The following is a 13,940-nucleotide window of genomic DNA, read 5'->3' as shown; positions in this document are numbered from 1 at the left end:
ACTCGATGCGCGCTCTCTCTCTCTCTGTCTCCTGCCGCCATGTAAGAGATGCCTTGCTTCCCCTTCGCTTTCCACTATAATTGCAAGTTTCCGGTGGCCTCCCCAACCATGCAGAACTGTGAGCCAATTAAACCTCCTTTTTTATATATAAATTACCCAGTTTCAGATAGTATCTTTATAGCAGTGTGAGAATGGATTAGTACATGCAGCCATAAGAACTAAATCATGCCCTTTGCAGCAACATGGATGGAGCTGAGGGCCATTATCCTAAGCAAACTAACTTAACAGAAAAGCAAATACCATATGTTCTTACTTATAAGTAGGAGCTAAACTTTGAAAATACCTAATTGTAAAGGTGGGAATAACAAACACTGGGCATCACTAGATGGAGGGGAAAAGAAGAAGGTCATGGGCTGAAGAGCCACCTGTTGGGTACTATGCTTACATCCTGGGTGACAGGATTGTTGGGACCTTAAGCCTCAGTGTCACACAATTTACCCATGTAACAAACTTGCATGTATATCTCTTAATCTATAATAAAAGTTGACTTTTTTTAAAAAAAGGAAAAATACCCAAAACTCTAGTCACTTCCAGAGACACAATGTCCCCATTGATTTGCACATAATGTCCTCATTTTCTGTTCTAGGCCAGAAAGAACTGTGCACATGTTTTCTGAAATGAAATCATTAATGTACATTACCGGGCATTTGACTGTAACACTGTAATGATAGTGACTTTTTTAACTTTGACTTTTGAGTGCTTCTAAAACTAAAGGCCTAAAATTTAAGGGATAAATGAGATTTTATAATTTTAAAATTATGTATTAGTTTTATTAATTGTATTGTGATGGAATACGGAGTGTCAACTTGATTGGATTGGAGAATGCAATGTCGAACCTTGGTGTGTCTGTAAGGGTGTTGCCAAAGGACATTAACATTTGAGTCAGTGGGCTGGGGAAGGTGGACCCACCCTTAATCAGGTGTGCACCATCTAAACAGTCACCAACAAATACAAAACAGGAAGAAAAATATGAAGAGGAGAGATGGGTCTAGCCTCCCAACCTACATCTCTCTTCCATGCTGGATGCTTCCTGCCCTTGAACATCGGACTCCAAGTTCTTCAGTTTTGGGACTCAGACTGGCTCACCTTTCTCCTCAGCTTGCAGACGGCCTGTTGTGGGACCTTGTGATTGTGTAATTTAATATTTAATAAACTCCCCTTTATATATACATCTATCCTATTAGTTCTGTCCCTCTAAGAGAACCCTAATTCATATATGATTTATACCGTATTTCTAAAAATACTTTGAAGTGATGATACTAAATTTCCATTAGAAATACGACCGCATGAAATAGTTGTATAAGCTGATTTTTTTTTTTTTTGTATTACTGAATGTAGCTTTTACCTACTTTTCAGTTGAGAGTCAGGATATTTTTATTCTAATCAACTTTTTTTTCTTTATGTATTGCTATGTGGAAACACCATATATATATATATATATATGTAAATGAATTATTGTATGAAAATTTAAGAAAACAAATATAAAAAGATTTTAACACCCACAGCATGGAACAGAAAAAGAAATACTTGAATATCTTGAGCTACCTAATCACTTTTATAATTTATATTACTTTTTTTCTTTTCTATGTAGTACTTACCAAAATTGGTAATCACATAAAAATTTACATGGTTGTTAGTTCAGCGTTTGTCCCCACTAATAGAATGTCATTTCCAGATGGCAGAGATTTATAATAAATTTTATGAATAAATATAACTAACACTTTAACATTTTATGTGCATTAATAACATGCCACATAAGCTTAAGTATTTTAAATGCATTAACATGTTTAATTCTCATAACTGTCCTATATAAATATTATTATTTGCACTTTGCATGGATGGAAATGCAAAGCAGTTAATTAACTAGACCAAAGTCGAATTGCTGGGAGTTTGGAGGCCATTCTTCAAACCCAGGCAGTTCTCCATATCTGACATTCAAGCTATCAACCACTACCATATATCTAATGTGGTTACAGAATGCTTAGAATCAACTTTATTTTTAATTTAATTTAATGTTAAGTTCCAGGATAAATTTGCAGGACGTGCAGCTTTGTTACATAGGCAAGTGTGTCCCATGGTGGTACGCTGCACCTATCAACCCATCACCTAGATATTAAGCCTTTCATGCATTAGCTATTTATCCTGATGCTCTCCCTCCCCACCAGCCCCAACAGGCCCCAGTGTGTGTTGTTCCCCTCTGTGTGTCAATGTATTCTCATTGTTCAGCTTCCCCTTTTGAATGAGAATATGTGGTGCTTGGTTTTCTGTTCCTGTGTTAGTTTGCTGAGAATAATGGCTTCCAGCTCCATCCATGTCCCTGCAAAGGACATGATCTTGTTCCCTTTTTATGGCTGCACAGTATTCCATGGTGTGTATGTACCACATTTTCTTTATCCAATCTATCACTGATGGGCATTTGGGTTGATTCTCTTTGCTACTGTGAATAGATTTCAGCAACATTGAAATTAGGCCAGTTAACCCTACAATAGCCTCGAAGTTTTCAAGTGATAGGAAGAGTGACATGTCTCTCACTTTATTTATTTATTTATTGTTGAGATGGAGTCTCACTCTGTCCCCCAGGCTGGAGTGCAGTGGCGCAATCTCTGCTCACTGCAACCTTTGTCTCCTGGGTTCAAGCGATTCTCCTGCCTCAGCCTCCTGAGTAGCTGGGATTACAGTTGTGCACCACCACGCCCAGCTAATTTTTGTCTTTTTAGTAGAGATGGGGTTCCACCATGTTGGTCAGGCTGGTCTCAAACTCCTGACCTCATGATCCACTTGCCTCAGCCTCCCAAAGTGCTGGAATTACAAGCATGAGCCACCACGCCTGGCCATGTCTCTCACTTTCAATCAAATGTTACAAATGTTTAGGCTTACTGACAGAGGAACTTCAAAAGCTGAGATAGGCTGAAAGGTAGACCTCTTGCACCAAACACCTGAATTGTGCAACAAAACTGTTCTAGAAAGAAATTAAAAGTACTACTCAAGTGAAAACATCAATAATAAGAAAGCAAAAAAGCTTATTCCTGATATGAAGAAAGTTTGGGTGGTCTGGATAGAAAATAAAACCAGCCACAGCATTCTCTTAAGCCAAAGTCTAAAGCAGAACAAGGACCTCTCTTCAATTCTCTGAAGGCTGAGAGAGGTGAAGAAACTGCAGAAGAAAAGTTGGAAACCAGTAGAGGTTGGTTCATAAAGATTAAGACAGAAGCCATCTTCATATGAAAAACTACAAGGTGAAGCAGCAAGAGCTAATGTAGAAGCTGCAGCAAGTTATGCAGAAGATCAGGTTAAGATCATTTAAAGAAGAGGCTACACTAAACAAGAGATTTTCCATGCAGACAAAACATCTTCCTATTGGAAGAAGATGCCATGCAGGACTTTAATAGGTGGAGGGAAGTAATTGCTGCCTCGGAAGCTTCAAAGGATCAAAGGATATGCTGACTCTCTTGTTAGAGACTAATGCAGCAGGTCACTTTAAGAGGAAGTCAATGCTCATTTACCATTCTGAACATCCTAGGGGCCTTAAGAATTATGCTAAATCTATTCTGCCTGTGCACTATAAATGGAACAACAAAGTCTGGATGAATGTATATTTGTTTATAGCATGGTTTACTGAATATATTAAGTGAACTGCTGAGATCTGGTGCTCATAAAACAAGATTCCTTTAAAAATATTAGTACTCATTTGCAGTGGATCTGGTCATCCAAGAGCTCTGATGGAAATGTACAAGGAGATTAATGTTGCTTTCATGCCTGCTAACACAATATCCATACTTCAGACCATGAAGCAAATAGTAATACAAACTTTCAAGTCTTATTCTTTAAAAATACATTTCATAAGGTGATACCTGCCATAAGCAGTGGTTCCTCTGATGGATTTGGGAAGATATGTTGAAAACCTTCAGGAAAGGATTCTCCACTCTAGATACCAATAAAAACGTGTGTTTCATGGGAGGAGGTCAAAGTACACAAATCAACAGGGTTGTGAAAGAAGTTGATTTCAACCCTGATGAATGACTTTGAGAGATTCAAGAATTCGGTGAAGGAAGTAGCTACAGATTGGGTGTAAATAGCAAGACAACTAGAATTAGAATTGGAGACTTAAGATATGCCTGGAGTTCTGCAATCTTATAATAAAACTTGAATAGATGAGAAGCAGCTTCTTACGAATGAGAAAAAAAAAGTGGTTTCTTGAGATAGAGACTATTCCTAGTGAAGATGCTGCAAACATTGTTGAAATGACAACAAAGGATTTAGAATATTTCATAAACTTAGTTGATAAAGCAGCTGCACGGTGAGAGAATAAACTCCAATTTTGAAAGAAATTCTACTGTGGGTAAAATGCTTTCAAGCAGCATTGCATACTACAGAGAAAAGATATGGGCAAGATAGTGTCAACTAATGTGGCAAACTTCATTGTTTTCTTATGCTAAGAAATTGCCACAGCCACCCCAACCATCAGCAACCACTACTCTGTTCAATCAGCAGCCATAAACAGTGAGGCAAGATCCTGCAGTAGCAAAAATATTACGACTCACTGAATGCTCAGATGATAGTCAGCATTTTTATCAATAAATTATTTTTAAATGTTATTTACATGTTTTGACGTAATGCTATTGCACACTTAATATACTACAGTATATTGTAGACATACAGTACAATGTAGACATAATTTTTATATGAAGTAGGTTTTATATGAAGTAGGTTTCATGCGCGTTTGTGTGAAGAGACCACCAAACAGGCTTTCTGTGAGCAATAAAGCTGTTTATTTCACCTGGGTGCAGGTGGGCTGCAGGTGGGCTGAGTCTGAAAAGAGAGTCAGCGAAGGGAGATGGGGTGGGGCCGTTTTATAAGATTTGGGTAGGTAAAGGAAAATTACAGTCAAAGGGAGTTGTTCTCTGGCGGGCAGGGGTGGGGGTCACAAGGTGCTCAGTGGGGGAGCTTTTGAGCCAGGATGAGCCAGGAGAAGGAATTTCACAAGACAATGTCATCAGTTAAAGCAGGAACAGGCCATTTTCACTTCTTTTGTGGTGGAATGTCATCAGTTAAGGCAGGAACCAGCCATCTGGATGTGTACGTGCAGGTCACAGAGGATATGATGGCTTAGCTTAGGCTCAGAGGCCTGACAGTGGGAAACAGAAAAATTTGTGGGATACACTTTATTATTATATTTTCTTTTTTGATATTTGCTTTATTGCAGTGGTCTAAAACTAAACCCACAATATCTCTCATGTATGACTGCACATAATTCCTGCCACAAAGAATTGTTGTTAAAACTAAATAAATCATTACATTAAAAAACCAGCTCCTAACATTATGCTTGCTTCACTATAGGTATCTGATAAATAACAATTGAAAGAATGAAGTTGAAATTACTATATAAACATGTAACATCTGCTTTCTAGTTTCTTTGCTTGTTTATTGTTTAAACTGTTGCCAAATTGCATATAATAAACTTCTTCGAGGAAAGAAATGTTAAAAATGCAAATGAACTTCTAAAGGAAAATAAAGGAGTCTGACCTTGTGACCTTGGATTAGGCAAATTGTTTCTTATATATAACAACAAAAGCACAGCAACAACAACAAAATAGATAAATTGCACTTCATCAAAATTAAAACTTTTACGAAAGAAAGGATCTCACCAGGAAAGTCAAAAGACAGCCCACAGAATGGGAGAAAGTTTTTGCAAATCATATTTGATTAGCAACTTATACTAACGTTATTTAAATAACTCTTACATCTTAACGATAAAAAGATAAATTTAAAAATTTGCAAAGAATTTCAGTAGATATTTTTCCAAGAAAGATATACAAGTGGCCACATAAGTACATGAAAGATGTTCAACATCATGAGTCTTTAGGGCAAGGTAAATCAAAACTTCAATTCGACACCACACTCACAAGGATAGTTAATTTTCTTTCAAGGCACGCAATAAGTGTTTGTGAGGGTAAAGAGAAATAAGAACCTTCATGCGTTAATGGTGGTAATGTAAAATGGCGCAGTCATTTTGGAAAACAATTTGGGAGTTTATCAAAATGTTAAACATAAAGTTATCACAGAACCCAGCAATTTCACTCCCAGGTGTAAGGTAAGGTAATTGAAAATATAGGGCCACACAAACACTTGCACACAAATATTCTTAGTAGCATTATTTGTAATAGCCCTTAAGGGGAAATAACTCAAATGCCCAACACTTGATGAGTAGATAAACAAATAGTGGTATGGCCATATCACGGGATATTATTTGACAATGAAAAGGAATAAAGTACTACTACATGCTACAGCATGAATGAACCTTGAAAACATTTTACTAACTGAAAGATGCCAGGGACAAAAGGCCACATATTGTATGATTCTATTTATGTTAAATGTCCAGAGTAAGCAAATGCATAGAGACAAGAATGTATATTGGTGGTTTCTGGGAACTGGAGGGAGAGGTGAATGGGAAGTGACTGATAATGCATAGAGGTTTTCTTTTTTGGAGTGATACAAAAGTTTTACCATTAAATAGCTGTGGTAGTTGCATAATTTTGTGAATATACTAAAAATGACTGAACTATACACTTTAAAAGAGAGAATTGTATGGTATTTGAACTATACCTTAATGAAGCTCTTATTTTTTTTTATTATTATTATCATACTTTAGGTTTTATGGTACATGTGCGCAATGTGCAGGTAAGTTACGTAAGTATACATGTGCCATGCTGGTGCGCTGCACCCACTAACTCATCATCTAGCATTAGTTATATCTCCCAATGCTATCCCTACCTCCTCCCCCCACCCCACAACAGTCCCTGAAGTGTGATGTTCCCCTTCCTGTGTCCATGTGTTCTCATTGTTCAATTCCCACCTATGAGTGAGAATATGCGGTGTTTGGTTTTTTGTTCTTGCGATAGTTTACTGAGAATGATGATTTCCAATTTCATCCATGTCCCTACAAAGGACATGAACTCATCATTTTTTATGGCTGCATAGTATTCCATGGTGTATATGTGCCACATTTTCTTAACCATAGCAAAGACTTGGAACCAACCCAAATGTACAACAATGAATCTCTTATTTAAAATGTGAATGAGACAGGTTATAGCTGCAATACTTACAGTAACTACATTTGACTCTGTATTTATTCATGAGTTTCAGTTTCCACTACTATGAAATGAATAGTTAAGAATTATCTTTAAAATCTTTTCCAGCTCTGAAATTCTAATCACAATGAAATAATATGCTCTGCCCAACTGAAAAATTATATAATTATACACACATGCAATACTTACAGTAACTACATCTGTAACTATGTATTTATTCATTGTGAGTTTGTTTCCACTTCTGTAAATTGAATAGTTGAGATATATCTTTAAAATATCTTCTAGCTCTGAAATTCTGATTACAGTAAAATAATATGTTTTGCCTACCTGAAAAATTATATAATTAAACACGTATGCACACAAACACACATGTACATATATACATATATATAGAGAGAGAGAGAGAGAGCTGCTTTTATTCTATCCAATAAAGTTAAATTGTGAAATATGTAATTGGAGGGTCTTAATTGTGTATCTTTATAAAGCTTCAAAACTAAATTAAGAGATCACAAAAATAATCTTTGTCAGTGAATAAGAATACAATATAATCTAACCCCAAGTATTGAATTTAGCCTTACAATTATCATCTTTCAATATGACTTCAAGTTGAAAAGACAACAACCAGAATGTTTCATGGGGTAAAGCTCAACAGCTGTTAGTGGGATAGATGGGTTCCAATTAGGAGTGGGCCTGAAGGAAGATGGGAACTGCTTGAGGAATCTGGGACTATGAGCTCAACGGAAGAAGGGAAAAGGCAGTCAATGGAGCACAAACACAAATGTGACTCACCTCACTTCTGGAAAGAGCAACTGTCCTCAGGGTTATTATTATAAAATGGTGGCCTGTATTATGGTAGGATGCAGAAACCTGAGCTCATTCACAGAGTTCTCAATGACATACCCCGAGGGTCCTTTTTGATATCTCCACATTTACTTACCATGTGTGTTTTCACGAAAGTAAAATGTGGATGGCTTACAGAAACTGGATGAGTAGTTTGGTCTCTAACTAAATCAGTTGTAGCTCTAGCTTTAAATGTAAAAAATAAAAATGAATAGATTACCAATTCAAGGAATAATAGTTTTTTCAGTTGTTATGGACTTTATGAGATTATCTGATCCTTTTGCTATATTCACATAGTTATCACTTTTAAGAGTGTGAGGTAGCTCACTCAGTCCCACTGCTCATAACATGCCTATTAAATTATATGCATTTTTTTAACTTTCACTTTGTAATAATATGGCTGAAAATGTAGCAAATACTAAATAGTTATACAATCATGCATTTCTGGTCTTTCTTTCATTTTTTTCCTTCATCTGCCCAATTCTTACTTCCAGTTCCTTCAACAGTGATGACTACTCTTAGTTCCTTAAGAATAATTCCAGAATTGTTATGAATGTACAAGGAAACACAAATAAAGGTTATCCTCTACCTCACCTTTAAAAATAAATGATTGGGAGCAGTGGCTCATGCCTGTAATCCCAGCATTTTGCAAGGCCGAGGCAGGTAGATCACTTGAGCCCAGGAGTTTGAGACCAGCTTGGGCAACATGGCAAAAACTTGTCTACCAAAAATTCAAAAGCTAGCCCAGTGTGGTGGTGTACCTCTGTAGTCCCAGCTATTCTGGATGCCGAGGCAGGAGGATCACTTGAGCCCAGGAGATCAAGGCTGCAATGAGCCGTGATTACACCACTGTACTCCAGTCTGGACAACGGGGCAATACCCTGTCTCAAAATAATAATAATAATAATATTAATAATAATAGTGAAATAATAATGAATGATTTTATATGATACATGCTGCTCTCTGGCATCTTGTTTTATTCCTATTAAAGTATATCTTGACGATACTTTCATATCTTTATATATAGATATTCCATCTTCTTAATTGCATATGATTTTATTGTTTAATCTGCCACAATGTATTTAACATTTAAGGAGTAGTCAAAATTTGCCACGTCAAACAGTGCTGCAAATGAATGTCGCTGCATATATTATTTTGTGTGTGTGCCAGCATATTTGTAAGGTAAGTTCTCCAAAAGGAATATAGAGCATTATTTATATTTAAAAGCATCACCTACAGTCTGAAGCACCTGTGTGAACACATAATTTCCAAGTGATTTTAGTTTCCTCAGGTCACATCAACTTGGAGTAGGTATAGTGATGGTAATCAATATCATTCTTTCTGATTCAAGCCTTACTCAAAGGTATGGAAGAAATAAAATCATTTCCATATGGTTCATTATTAATTACTGATATGTTCCCTTAATTAACCATGTACCCTCTGTCACTTTCTCAGACATTACTGTATTTCAGGTTGCTATTGTAACATTTTATCCCCTTCCCCTCATGATGGGAGCTATGATTTCATGCCACTCTCCTCTACTACTTCTGATATTATTACCCCATGTAGTCTCATGCCACTTCTATGCTGCAACAGTAACGTAGTTATTGTATGCTATAATAGGAGCATTTCTTTTCACTTTCAGTTTATTCCATATGTCGAGTGACATAAATAATTTCTTTTTTCTTTCTCTTGATCTTCAATTTTCCAATAGTAAGCAATGTATTAGGCATGACTTCTATTATATTTTTTGACTCTTGAATGATATCAGTGCTAGGCTTGGTTAACAGCCTAACTCCTCCTCCATTATTTCTTCTGAATGGAGAAAAACACACACACACACACACACATATACAAACACACAGAGTTTTATTATAATTTTCCTCTCGGCTGTTTTTTCTTCCTTTTAATATAGTTAATAACAGAGAGACTAAAAAAAATCCTACGTGATATTTTAGCTTACAAAGCTAAGTAATTTATATATAATATTCGTGAAATAAATTATCCTTCTCAAATTATCTATAATAATTGTAATATTGTTCTGATTTTTAAAGTTTTACATGATTATTTTAAAGAATTTCAAGAATGTAATGATTCAACTTTTTGTAATTGGACCTAATGCTGGCATTTTAGAATACTGGCCTTGAAAAAAAAACTTTAAAATACTTTACTTCTCAACCCTTATTTTAAAACGTGATTCATCCCAATGACTAATAATTGATTTTTATATTTCAAATAACTATAAAAGTGGACAGCAGTTTGTTCTACTGTTAATGAGCAGTTTGTCCATGCTTCAGAAAAGCAAATAAAAAGCAAATCATTTTATTTAAATTGTTGGCAGGTCAACACTACTATATTGGAATTTCTTATTTAGAATTCATCCAGGACTGGAAGCACCTGATGTGCTGAAACTTTTCTGCTTCTCTGAACTATGTTTTAGATCTTGACTTCTCCTGGATGATAATAAAAGGTAAGGGATTAAAATAATTTCATAAAAAATATTGTCTTGCTTTGACCATCTTTAATAATTATGATTTATACACCTGTTGGCATTTACATGCTATCTTTATTGTTAACTATATTTTATGCATTAAGACTTATCTCCATAATTAGGCTCACTCCTAGGTATGACATAATCTTCATTGTATATGCCACATCTTCTAGTGAAGTGTCTCTCCAATGGTATAAGCTAAAAAAAATGCTTATTGAAGATGACTGTGTGTGATGATGATAAGTTGTACTCATAAATAAGATCATTAGGCCATGTATATAAAAGCACATATCAGAGGTAGTTACAAAAAGCAATCAGCAAACATTTGTTTCGCTGAATTTTTCAAATGTTTTTGGCAAATACAACATGCAAGACATTCTGGGTCTCATTTTTCTTAAAATATAATGCACTAAAAGCTCTCTATTATACCTTTAGCACTTTAGTTCTATTGTTTTTAGTAATGAAATAAAACAATACCATGCCATTGAAGTACATTTCTTTGTCACCTTGAATAAACATAATGCTTTAATTTACGGTGCAAATTTCCCCCAAAATATTTCACCAATAATCAGTCTAACCATTTTAGACCATATGTCAAGTCATTTAAGGTATCACTTTATTTTAAATCAGTTTGGCTTTAAAAAGTGAAATCAATATTATGTCTTATCATACTATTTTTCTGTCTCATAAAAATTATTCTATTACTTAAGCTGTATATGCATAAGAAAAAAACAACTAATCGGTTATTACATATTTCAAAATCTACTTACCAAGTACTAAGTATAAAATGTAGTTTTCTATAAGTATAAATAATCAAAAGATGCAGAAAGATTTGGGCCTTTAGGGGCACATCAGCTCGAAAATAATTACTCATATTTATTAGTTACTAAACTTCAGTGCTCTCATCTTTAAAATAGGAATAATCCTACCTAACTCTCTAAGTGCAAGGAATGGAAAGAATACATTTAAAATATGACACATATGTATACAGTAAATGTTATCTATACTATTACATTATAACTAGTGTTTTATAGATATTTTGTGGTTCTATCTATGAGACACATAGATAGATAGTGCCAACAGCTACATAGAATAAACATATCAAGGGCAAGAGAGCTTGTTACGGACCAGAATGAAATTTTTAAGTTAGAATTCCTGGGGTTGAGCTTTGGTTGCGCTTACTTAACATTTTGGTGCTCTTATATAAACCATTACAGATAATTATAAGTTTCCTGATAAGTGAAAATATTTTAATAGATATTAAGTAATGAAGGGTTTTGCCAGATCAACAGTCAATATGTTTGAAAACCTTTTTTAAAAGGCTGTAAAAATATTATTTTATATATGCATTTCTTAATTTTTTTATCAAGTGAATTACTTATTCATTGTCTTCCCTCCTAATTGTGAGATCAAAGGGTGCATAAATCATACTATATCCCTACCTTATTAAGAATTCTCCAAAATCATAAGTTTTTATTCTATTTTTTATTGTAAAAATATCCCCATTATTAGTACAGCAACAAAATATGTGGGTATTTAAGCTAATTTTTGAATAATTGTGGAAACAAACTCATATTCTACACAAAATATTTTAAAGAAAATATTTATGTGTTGTTCAGTGCTTATTTAATTTAGAACTTAAAATTACTTGGTAATTTTATGTGCTAGTTACTTTGTTTATTCTGCCAAAGCATATTATGGATAGAATTAAGTATAGATTCCTTTTTATTATCACTATGCTCTAAGAATGAACAACTGAAAAGTCAACTTTTGGTAGGAAGACTAAAAGTGATATTACACAAATATAAAATAACAAAATTACACACTAAGAGGAAACTAAATTTTAGTATAGCTGTTAAAAATAACTTATGTAGGAAAAAAGTATACTGATTTACATAAGCAATTTACTTCAATTAAGGCTGTAAATAGTAATTATTTCACATCAAAATAAATGTTTATTGAAAGCACATATAATTATAGAAAACATTAATAATTCTTTCAAGTTGGAATTCATAGAAACTGAATAAATTTTAAGAATAAAAAATATTTATGGCAAAGTTTTGAAATTTATGTTTAATTGGGCTCTGTCTATAACTATTTTAATTTTTATGTCATTTTTCAGCCTGTGACCCAACTACTTACATTCTTCGAATTAAAATATAAGTAGAGAATGATATGAGCATTGTAACCAGTGAACAACAGACTCCAAAACTAGCCACAGCCAGATCAGGAAGTTTAGCTTCTGTGAAAAAATATTTTCTAGAATTTATGATTAATGAATGATATTAGTTGTTGGAATTAATCAAAACTGTATTAAACAGTAAAGCTTTATTAAAATTATGGTGCCCTGTGCATCATGAGTAAAGAACCATTTCAAATAAAATCAGTGAAAATAATTATTTCTTAGCTTTTTGGCTAAAGTCAAATGTAGAAGACACTGATTAAAAATAATTGATAAATTATAATGCAATATAAAAAGTGGAATTGCAGATGATTATTAATATTACTACAAATACAAATAATATATTAATGATCTTCATTGAAACAAAAAACAAGAGTTGGACAATGAGGCATTTCAATGTCACATAAAACCTAGCAGATATGATAAAATGAGATCAGTGACATTTCTGCTGATTCACTGAGTAACCTTATACAAACCAAATCACCCTTTGCTTAGCTTCCTAATAATTGAAAAGATGATCACTGAAGCAGAGACACTCAAGTTCTTTTCAGTTAAAAGTGGTAACCAGTGACCAGTACCAGTACTTCTGTGACACTATCCAGCAAAGTGACAACTTTTATTCAAAATGACCAACACTAATATGATAGAAATATATGTAATTGGGAAGGCATTTCATCAGATCACTAGGCCTTAACATAAAAATTCCATTAAAATGAACATCGAGTTAGCTTTATTATATTTATTCAGAAAACTTCTGGCTAATAATATTTTACCCCCTTTGACTGGACCAATACATACAAAAGGGTAAGTTTCCCCAAATCATTTCTTCTCATTTGAGGGTTACATATGTTTCCAATTATGAATTCAGGCATGAATTCAATTGTGCTTTCCCAAGAAATATCTTAAGAACCTGCTTAATATGCATCACCAAGTGGCAGATGCCCTCTAAAACAATCAAAATCAACATCACTGAAATTTTGAGAATGCTGATTATATAAAATCTTCAAAAATGTGGCTAATCCATGGCATCCAGCCCTCTGCTATGAACTGTCCAATGACATAGGTAGGTAAAGGTAGAGGGATATGTCTATTTCCAAAAATTCCCAACAGAGGAAAATTAAAATAGTTTTTCCTGTTTTAACAAGAAAAATCATTATAAAACAGGAGCAGTATCATGTTTACCTTTAAATTCTTCAAATTTAAATAGTACATTGTTTGTAGGAGTTAATCACAAATAAAACTAAAGAGCAACTTGATCATGTTTGTATCCAGGAATTAG

The 13,940-nt window shown here is 34.1% G+C and overlaps 1 protein-coding gene and 1 long non-coding RNA gene across 3 annotated transcripts in view; one reads left to right on the top strand and one right to left on the bottom strand.

Annotated features, from left to right (window-relative positions):
• Positions 1 to 13,940, bottom strand: part of GRID2 (glutamate ionotropic receptor delta type subunit 2) — a 1,522,941-nt gene that overhangs the window by 1,419,851 nt on the left and 89,150 nt on the right. The window lies entirely within an intron of this gene.
• Positions 10,291 to 13,940, top strand: part of LOC134739447 (uncharacterized) — a 67,695-nt gene continuing 64,045 nt past the window's right edge. Inside the window, exon 1 of the long non-coding RNA XR_010126084.1 lies at positions 10,291 to 10,458. This is a non-coding gene — a long non-coding RNA (uncharacterized LOC134739447). The remainder of the gene's footprint in view (positions 10,459 to 13,940) is intronic.

The sequence above is a fragment of the Pongo pygmaeus genome, chromosome 3 (assembly GCF_028885625.2).
Source record: "Pongo pygmaeus isolate AG05252 chromosome 3, NHGRI_mPonPyg2-v2.0_pri, whole genome shotgun sequence".
NCBI lineage: Eukaryota > Metazoa > Chordata > Mammalia > Primates > Hominidae > Pongo > Pongo pygmaeus.
The sequence above is the reverse complement of the archived record's forward strand: the minus strand, read 5'-3'. Positions and strand labels throughout refer to the sequence as shown.